This window comes from Mustela erminea, chromosome X (genome assembly GCF_009829155.1).
Source record: "Mustela erminea isolate mMusErm1 chromosome X, mMusErm1.Pri, whole genome shotgun sequence".
In the NCBI taxonomy this organism is placed as follows: domain Eukaryota; kingdom Metazoa; phylum Chordata; class Mammalia; order Carnivora; family Mustelidae; genus Mustela; species Mustela erminea.
The window spans coordinates 35,075,588-35,085,760 of NC_045635.1; positions in this window are offsets into that span (position 1 = coordinate 35,075,588).

Sequence of the window (10,173 nt, forward strand, 5' to 3'; positions counted from 1 at the left end):
TTCATTCCTTTTCTTCAGGGCCATGAGAGTATGGTGGGCACACACGCAGGCATACGCGCACACACCCACCGACACCATATGCACACAAACATACACACACACACACACACACACACCCCACCACCTCATGCGCACACACACGCCACACAGCACGTACACACACACACCACACGTCCATCCGGCCAGGTCCAGGTGAGCTTGGTCTCCCTCTGTGAACTTCACTTTGAGGTCTTTCTTGATCTATGTAGCAACACAGCCCAAGATGAGGCCCCGGGGGCAGTCTGGCACCTCAGCGGCTGGGCTGCCCCCTTCCCTGTAGTTAGAGCCTTCTTCCCCGGGGGACGACGGGGCGGGGGGGGGGGGGGGGCGGCGCTGCAAGTCCCAGTTTTGTGACCCAGCCACAGATGAAAGTGCCAAGGAACCTCTCCCTTCCTTCCTTGACAAGCAGGCAAGGAAGCTTAACTTAGTGTTTGTCCAGGGGGTGGGAGGGAGGGGCTGAGGGAGACTGGCAGGGAGAGCTGGAATCTGCTTGGAACTGGCATTCTACTGGCAGCACACGGAAGATGATTGGGCGCTCTGCGACCTTGGACTGAGCATTAGGGAAGAAAGGGAGCAGAGGGAGAGGAGGAAGAGAAGGCAGGGGAAGGAAAGGGGAGAAGAAGGAACAGCGAAGGGAGGGGGAGGGAGAAGGGGGAAGGAAATGGGGGGTGGGGGAAGAAGAGTCAGAGAAAGAAAAGAGGGGAAGGGAAGAGAGGAGAGAGGAGGGGGCAGAGGAAGAAGAAGGAGGGGGGGTACTGAGCAGAGAAAAGGAAGGATGGAGGGAAAGAGAAAAGGGAGGGAGGGAGGGAAGAGCCACCCCCACCCAGACGTCTCTAAAAGAGATGAGTGCTACCTGGCAGCAGCTCTGATGAGCAGCAGAGCTGAACCCTAAGCTCCCCTAGGTTGAGCCTTTGGGACCCTCACTGGCACACCACCTCCTCCCTGGCCCCTGCCCAGCGGGGAGCCAGGACCGGCAGTCCTGTCTGTTCCCAAGGCCCAGGGACCTTGTATCTCCCTGTAGCTGGGGTGTGGGTTAGAGCCCTCCCAGGAAGTCCTCGCCACACATCCCTCCCCCCGCCCCAACACACACCCCCCCAGAGACCGGGCCGGAAAGCTGCTGCTGGTCAAATACATCACAATATCTCAGAGTCCCTGTTAACAAGCACCTATTAAAATTTGACAAGCAGGTAGTGGCGCAGAAAGCACTCATTTTGAAAAAAACTTGAGCGCTTTCTGCTGGTTCAGCAAGACAAAGCCGGTTTACCTGTCCCTTGCATTTTAAGCCCTGAGCTCAAGGCCCTCGCTCCCGGGTGCTGTCTGGTTAATGGAACACGGGTGTTTATTTGCCAGGCCACATCTGAACCTGGCTCCGTAATGAGCCTGCCGCTGTAAGCTCTCTGCCAGTCAGCCTGCCTTTTTTTAATCAAAAGATAAAACAGTCGGTTATCAAGGATTAATGACTCTTACAGCATCCATACGCGGCTCATATTTATCTTTTAAAAGAAAACGGAAGGAAGAAAAATGAGCAGATTTGGTTTCGGTAAGCAGTTTAAAGCTGCTCTGGTAAGGTGAATTCATTCATTCATTCAGTCAGTCACGTGTCTGGGAGAAGCCAGCAGGAGCCCCTTCCATCATAAGAACCTCTGACTGTGAGATAAACCCCCGAGTAACCACATTAACTATGAAGTATGTCTCCGTCAGGTTTTAGGCATTAGTTCAAGGGTACTTTCTGGGCGTTCCAGCTTATTGTAGCGAGTCGCAGATTCTGGTATATTCCAAGCAACACCTTGTTCGTTCGGGAGGACGAAGAGTCTGTTTCCCCACTCCGCCTTCAAAATAGAGCTCGTGTGTGCAATGACATTACCGTGCCGTGTTGACTTAACTGAGAATATCAATATTTTAAATAGGTTCCCATATGATTCACATACTTTTGCATAGTACCGGGTGTATAAATATCTCTCCGCGTCTGAACACACAGAGGCATACGTGCACGGTCACACACGCACACACACGTACAGACACATACAAGCACCTATATCCCATATGCATGTATGTGACCGTGCAAAGTATCTGACTACGAAAATACTCCTTTGAAACAGTTTGGGGGGCTTACAACAGATAGTACGATGCTAGGATCTTTTGTTCAACCACCCGACCTGCAGTTCGGCCCAAAACCCCAAAAAATGATTAGCCTGCTCTCATCCCAAACTGGCCCTACTGGTTTCTAAGCTGGCCATCTTCATGCTGGCCTCTTCCTTTATATTCTCGACCCTCTTTTCTGAGTGCTTCTGTGCTCCAGGGGATGAAAGCTATCACTATTGCATGAGGATATTTGAATCACAGACAGAAATGGCAAGGTGCATCTTCCCACACCATCAGCAAGGGCCATACTCGGGTTACAGTGCCCATCATTCTGGAAATTAAATGCAGCACATCATCACGTGGTTTCAAAGAAGGGCCCATATGGGTTCTGGAGTGGGCTGGGGAGCACAGACAAATGCAAAGAACCCCAGTGGGGTCCATCTATTACAGCTCAACCTCTCCAGGTCTGTCTGACTCCTCGTACTGCAGTGATACTCACACCTGATCTACCAGCTGGTGGGGGAGCCAGAATAAGGTGAGAGAATAGAATTTAAAGGAAATGCCTACAGGGGATTATTTGCAGGCAGGGTAACTACCAGCTCAGTTCCCTTGGGAAGGGTGTCACCTGGAAGTTCTAAAACCCCCGCTGTTTTGTAGATATGCTGTTCCAACCTCTGTTGGGGGTAGAGTGTGGAGAAGGAGTCCCAGTGGAAGTTTCCAAAGCCCTGTCATCATTAATAAAACTGCAAAGTCTTGAAAAAGCTTCTGGTCCATCTCATCTAGAAAGAACTAGAAATGCCTGCAAGGGGCCATTTTGCCTACACTGGGCCAACCATTCCTCCTAGTGACCCAAACCCTCAAAATAGTAAAGGGCTTTGCCATAAGGTAGCTATTAATCATGAAGGGAAGAATCATCACTTTACACTGGAGAAACCCGGAAGACATCCCCTTGTCCAAACACTGAACTGCCATCCCGTGCCTCCTGATAGGAAGCGCTGAGAAGGTCACAGTGTCACTTCTGTGGCATTGTTGCCAAGCATGCAGAACCTGGAAGCTTAAAGAAACATCTAACGAACCCAAGGATTATTTTGCCAGTTAACTAACCTGGTATGCTTTAATAATGTCCAGGTCAGGGGATGCCTGGGTGGCTTAGTCGGTTAAGCATCTGATTTCGGTTCTGGTCATGATCTCAGGGTCCTGGGATAGAGGGCCTCGTTGGGCTCCGTGCTCAGCAGGGAGTCTGCCTCTCCCTCTCCCTCTCCCTATGCCCATCCTCCTGTCATTCTCTCTCTCTCTTTCACACAAATAAATAAAATCTTTTTTAAAAATTGTCAGGGTCAGGAAACCCAACAAAAGTCTGAGGAACTGTTCCGGTTTAAAGGGAACTAGGAACCCGCAACAATGGGATGCCATGTGTGATTCTGGATTGGCTCTTGGAACAAAAAAAAAAAATTTTTTTTTTCTTTTGCTATAAAGGGCAGTAGCAGAACAATTGAAGAAATGTGAATGTAGATTAGATAACTATTATAGCCATGTTAATTTCCTGATTTTGATCATTGCATTGTGGTTATATAACAGAATATCCTTGTTTCTTAAAGAAATCTACACCAAAGTTTCAGAGGTAAAGGGTTCATATCTGCAACTTTTTCTTAAATAGTCCAGAAATATCTATCTCTATAGCTAGTTGGCCAGCAAGCTACATAGTATATATCTGTTGACAGAGAGAGAATAAAGGAAATTAGTAAAATGCCAGCCTTTGGAGAATCTGGGTGAAGGGTATATCAGCATTCTTTGTACTATTTCTGAAACTTTTTTGTGAGTCTGAGATTTATTTTAAGCTAAAGATGAATACATACATAAAGGAGTGCGGGTTTCTCTTTGGAGCAAGGAACAAGGGAGATGGGGAATGGGCTGAGCCAACCCAGCAAACATGAGGATTCCCCCAAGGGTCAGCGGACAGTGTGGCCGTGACCCAGCAGAAGGTCTAGTGCTAGTGGACCTCAGCAAAAAGTGGCTTCTAGAACTTTCCACGATATGTGCCTACACTGAAGCAGGCTGGGAAAGCATTCTTTATGGGCCAGTGCCCAGTGTGGGGCTCACCCCTGAGTAGGTGGTCAGTTCGTATTGTTGCTGAGTAAATGAATGAGTGAATGAATGAAGAATGAATGAATGAATGAATGAATGAATGAATAGGATCCTTCCTCCACATCACACACCACACGGCAGCAGGCTGTACAGGTCCGACCAGGGCGAGGCACCTCTGTTTACTGGCCCCCGTTGGATGAGAAGGCTTGAGTGACAGTGGGAGTTGGAGCTCCCTGCATTCACCCGAAGCTTCTGTGAGATTCATTATTGAAGCGACAGCACATCCCCCAAATAAACACGTGCGTCTTCGCAGCCCGCAGCCCGGGAGCACTATTAAACCCACAGCGCCAAAAGGCTCAGGCCCTTGCCGCTGCGTGCAATTTCCAGCCGGCTCGCTATTCTTTTGTCACCGCCTTTTTATTGGTTTTCTGAAAGTGGTTACAATGCTGTTATTGTAAAACCCTCACACCAGAAGAGTGAGAGAGGCGACAGTGCCGAAGAATAGAGCAATTTCTGCCGGGAGAGTCTGCACACCTGGTGGGGCAGGCTACCTAGCAAAAGTGGGGGTGGGGTGGGGAGAGATGGAGCCCTTCCTTTCTCAGGCCCATTTGACCCACTTGTAAATCCGCTGGGGGCCACAGCAGCCCTTGAAGTCCTTGGGGGGTAAATGGACTTGGTACTTTCTGTGCATCCCCCCACCCGGGCTGGGGGACATCTGAGCAATCTCGGGCCTCCTCCTGCCCAGCTCCTGGATGCACAGGGGGCCTGGCCCCGCATGGGGGTCAGCCCAGAGGATAGGAGGGCAGCTGTGACTTCGCCAGCATCCCCACTGCTCTCCTGCAGCAAAGCCTTTTTTCACGCCCCCTCCCCCGGGCTGTAGGTATGGAGGTATAATTTGCACACAGATGATGGCGCACGTTTTTGGCGTTTGGACCCCTTTCAGGCCACCCAGCTCAAGGACTAGCGTATCACTGTCCAATACAACCTCCTGCAAAGTTGAAAATGTTCTGTGTGCGTCACACGTGGCTACAGAGGCACTTGAAATGAGGCTATGGCTTCTCTGTGGGATGGCCCAGATAGAGAACATTTCCAGAAAGTTCCCTCGTGCCCCTTCCAGTCGGTGCTTCCCAAGAGGTGACCGCTTTTCGAGACTCATGTCACGGTAGACTGGGGTTTCTCCACTTCGCAGGATTCAAATACAGAACCAGATCGCTGTGAGCACAGAGCTGTGCGCTAGAGGGCATTCGGCACGGCTCCAGCCTCCACCTGGAGGCCATAGCAACCCCCCCCCCCCCCCCCCGCAAACTGTGACAACCCAAAACGTCTCCAGACGGAGCCAAATGTCCCCTTCAGCTGGCTGGGAAGGTGGAGAGGCACCGCTGGTGGAGAGCTACGGCCCTGAATTTGGTTCTGCCTCTTCTTAAACTTCGAATGAATGGAATCAGCCATGGTATATACTGTACCCAACCTCTTCTGTTTACATATAGAGAGACAGTAGGAATAGATTGCTCACACTTCCGGAGCCTGGAAGTCTGAGATCAGGACGCTAGTGTCGGTAGGGTGAGGATGCTCTTCCAGGTGGCCGACTTCTCTCGTATTTCCCACCCCCCACCGGCAGCAGACTGTGCGCAGCCCCTTTCGTTCAGCGTGTGTCTGTCCAGACACACTGTCGCGGAGACCGGTGGCTTGTTCCTTTGTACTGCCGGCTAGCGTTCGGCCGCGTGGACGTACCACAGTTTGTGCACCCATTTGTCTGCTCATAAACATCAGGGCTGTATCAGGTTTGGGGCCAGCCTGCACGAAGGGGCTGTAAACATTCATGAGCGAAGCTCTGTGTGGACAGGGGCTGCCGTGTCCCTCGCGGGCATGCCCATGAGCAGGAGTGCTGACTCACGGGTGGGTATGGGTTTTGCCTCATCCCAAACTCTTCCATTCCATGCTGGACCATTCCACACGCCCACCAGCCATGGATGAGAGTTCCAGTTTCTCCGTACCCTCGCCCGCCAAGTGACATCATCTGTCTTTGTCGTTTTAGCTGTTCTAGAGGGTGGCAGGGGGACCTCCATAAAGTCACTCAGAGGTGCCAGATTCAACATGCAGCTAATAACAAAAGCATGAACACTGAGAGGGACCTTGGAGCCCCCCACCCTGCTCCCTGGCCTCAGTGATTTCTGAGTCCGGGAGCTGAGTGTGCCTTTGGAGCCCCCACACTGGGGGCGTGGCCAGTATCTGTCCCCACACACTCCATTCTCTTTCCGCTCCTCACCTTGTAGGAGGGGAGAAGCCCCAGACAAGAAGACAATTCCTGGAAAGAAGAGTTTGCCTCACAAAAGAGAATAGCAGGTAAAATGTGTTCTGTGGGAAACCCTTGCGCTCTGCACCCCCCCGCACCCCCTCCCCCACTTCCAACACACACGTGCACACACAACCCTTCACCAGGAACACAGGACAGCTGCTCGCTCTGCAAGGAGAGGGGTCATGTCTCTGAGGAGAGATGAGGAGACAAGAAGAGCTGCTAGGCTTGTACTTGGGGGGTTCGAAACCAGTTGGCTAAGGACTTGCCAACTTTGAGAGGGCACAGCCTGCAAAGATTGCAAATTAGACACTGGAAGAGGGAACACACATCAAAGAAATAAGCCCCACCCCCTCTCATTGCGGCTGCTGGTCGAATTTTCCACGGAAAATAAACAGTGCAACTCAGAAGTTGGAGATAATATAATGTCTTGAGGACCTGGACACAGAGAGCTGCCTGTGTTGGAATTGATAGAGTGTGACAGGTGAATCTGGAGGGGTTTACTAGAGAAGTCAGAAATCTGCAGGAGAGAAGAGTCTGGGATTAACCACGAGACAGGGGAAGCACCCCACCATCCAAACAAGACTACGTGTATATTTTTCCTGAAGATTGTATTATTTATTTGAGAAAGAAAGAGCGAACACAAGCAGGAGGAAGGGCAGAGGGAGAGGGACAAGCAGACTCCCCACTGAGCAGGGATCCAGATGGACATGGGACCCTGAGATCATGACCTAAGCCAAAGGTAGACACTTAACCGACTGAGCCACCCAGATGCCCCAAGAATATGTATCTTAACATGCTTTTTTGTTTGGGGCTGCTCCTGAGGACCTCTTCAACTGCAATGCTCCCTTAAAACTTCACCTTGGGAAAATGTTACTTCTCCCCCACCCTCCAAAAAGATTACTTTGGGGTGCATAAGAAAACTGGGTAATGAAGCAATCCATGCCTGCTACTGTAGCATGTGGTCTCTTGTGGGCCACGTGGGTCTCTGACAACATTGTCCTGTCACGCACGGCCAAGGGGACAGGGGGTTGGGAGACAGGGGTAGGGGATCAGGGGTCCCCTGGAGATAGCATCACGCATTCTGCAAATGGCTCGGGAAAGAAATAGCTAGAACTGGGAAGTGGATTTTCTGGCATTCTGAAGGTGAACCTTAGTCGAACTAGACAGAGGACTTGGATCTAGATTTCTTGCTCCTAGATGTCTTGGGGCTGGAACATTCTTACCCCTACCAAAGGCAGGACGTTGGCATCTGCTTGGGGAGAAGAGATAGTAGCCAGCCAGGAAATCCCTGCAGGAGGGTCATCACGCTAAAGCTGGTACGCCAAATGCTCCAGGTTCAGATTTCTCTTTATATTTTCTCTTTGCCCGCCTTCAAAATATTTACTAAAGCGCGAGCTCCGTGAGCTGGTGGCGGGGTGGCAGGGGGGTGGGGATCTGCTTTGCTCAGAGCCGCCTGAGCGGCTACAGATGTACCTGGCAGGCTGCTCACTGGACACTCGTTGAACAGCTGAAGAGCGAGGCCCCAACTGAAGGCTCAGCCTCATTTAGCTGAGCTGCTCAGCCCTGGCGAAGGCAGGGAGTTTGGGAGCAGAGAAGACCGACTCCGGACACAGCAGAGGAACACAAGACCGTGAGCCAGGCGTGACAGTTTCAGGGGTGACCAAAGTGAGGGGCCCAAGGGGAAGGTGACTTCCCTGAGGGTTCCAGGTCCAGCCATGTTCTCAGCCCCTCGTTGCTGATTTGACCTTCACGGCCAGCCTCGGGGGGCAGTGGGTCTGAGTATACTCAACAGGGCCCTCGGGGGCCCCAAACCTCAAGGCATGATCACAAGCAAGTTTCCAGGCAGACAGGAGGAGGTCAGACCCCCAAAGTTCCCTCCTGGGACGTCCCCTCTCCCTTGCAGTTGTACCTAGAAGCTCCGGGCCACTCCCAGGGAAAAACCTTTTATGACTGCTCCCACAAAGGGCAGAGTCCTTTCTTTTGTTTCTCTTCAGCAGAGTTGAGACAGGCAGACATTTCAAAACGCAGCTTTATTTTTGAAAGAGGAACAGAAACATTAGCAGCGTGAAATGACACTCATTCCCCAAGTCCAGATTCCTGGAGGCGGGTTACGGCTGGACACGCAGGAGTGCCCTTGGGTTCGAACCCGCGCCCTGTGGGTCAGATAAGGGAGCTGGAGTCCCAGCCAGTGGCCCCTCCCAGAGGCAGTCAGCAGCTCTGTCCCAGGACCTGCAGGGAGTCGGTTCCCTGTCCTTCTGCCTCAGCGATGGCACATCTTGTGTCCCTGTTCTTCTCTCCCGGGTGTGAGGGTGAGTCTGACCTGCGGATGATTTGCAGGACAGCGGCGGTTGACAGCCAGCAAATAATAGAGCTCTCTGGGTCTCTGTTATCTAATCCACCTACCTCTGGAGCTTCCCTTGGCAACTCACTCAGGAAGCGCCCCTCCCCCCACACCATCTGGAAGTGGTTTTTGAAAAATCTACTCATTATTGTTAAAAAGCAACACATAGGCTTTTGCAAGATACAGTTACAACAGCAGCCCCCCAAACTGTAAGTTCCTAAAAGGTAGGGATGCCTACTCTGTGCCCCACTGTGTAACCATCACCTGGCCTGCAGGAGGAGTCCGGGAAATGGTGGTGGACCGAATGAAGAATTGATACATTTGCAATAAGGGTGTTCCAGTTATTTCTGCATAACGAATAGTTCCAAAACGCAGCAGCTGAACAACCATGTTATTATGCTCTCGGTTTCCATGGGCGGGGAATTTAGACAGGACACAGCCGTGATGCCTCGTGTCGCTGCCCCACAATGTCTGAGGTCTTGGAGGAAAGAATGTGCAGGTTTGGGGGACTAGAGACATCAACCCTCGCTCACAGGTCTGGCCCTCAGGTGGAAGTGACTCGAAGTCTGGGCTCGCCGCGAAGGTCCCTCTGAGCGCGCCCCCTGTGTGGCGTCTGTGTGAGTTGTAAGACCCAGCCCTGTCATCCTGTCGTTGGAAGCTGTCACCAGCCGGTCCAGATTGAAGGGGCAGAGAGACAGACCCCACCTCTCATTAGGCGTGTCAGAAAACTTTGGGATCCTGTTTTAGAACCGCCCCCAAGGGGAAAGCCATATCTCCCTTAAGGATGTCGCATTCATTCCTCCCACAGAATTTATCTTGCACAACCTGTCAAGCCCCAGGCTGTGTGTGAGAATTTAGCAGGTGAAACAGAAGAGGCATTGTCTCTGCCCTCCTGTAGCCTGTGCTCTACTCTCTACTCTCTCCACTCAAAGAGAGAGCCGTTACACCAATCGCCATGCAAACAAATGCATAGTTACAGATCATGATAAGCACTCTTGGGGTTTGGAGGGGAATGCCCCCAGAAAGATCAGGAAGGCTTGATTTAGATGGGAATAGCTTACTCTTCTAGGAACACAATCTGATGCAAGGTTTTAAGCACAAGTCGTTGCCTTGAGGGACCTCCTGAGAGCACCAGGAGGGCAATGGGCACCTGACAAGGGCCTGGGAGGGAAGCCTGAGTAGACGGCAATAAGCAGGCTGATGCCATGGGCACATGGTACTCAGCGCCTCGGGACACTCTGGCTGACAGTGCAGAACACACTTCGGATTGGCCCACCCTGAGGACAAGGAAGCTGGGACCTCTACCCCCCTAAATCCTAACAGTCACAGC